Source organism: Penaeus monodon, chromosome 19, assembly GCF_015228065.2.
Source record: "Penaeus monodon isolate SGIC_2016 chromosome 19, NSTDA_Pmon_1, whole genome shotgun sequence".
Lineage (NCBI taxonomy): Eukaryota > Metazoa > Arthropoda > Malacostraca > Decapoda > Penaeidae > Penaeus > Penaeus monodon.
In genome coordinates, this window is record NC_051404.1 from 1,896,790 (window position 1) to 1,897,042 (window position 253).

Genomic DNA, 253 nt, shown 5'->3' on the forward strand with positions numbered 1-253 from the left:
TGTTTCTACGGCGTTTTTTCAATCATTTGCATACTTCTTTTACATATAATAATATTAATATTTACACAATACGTATACTACAACTTCGTATACAGTTACTTCAATCTACACGCATTAAGTACGCAGTGTCGGCTTCTTATCCCCGTTATTTACTTTTGACTTTTGACTCAGATTTATATGTTGGACCCTCCTTCCTTGTGTGCACGCCCTGAGGTGAAAACATAAACTGAGTTAAATGGCTTCTAAAACTCAT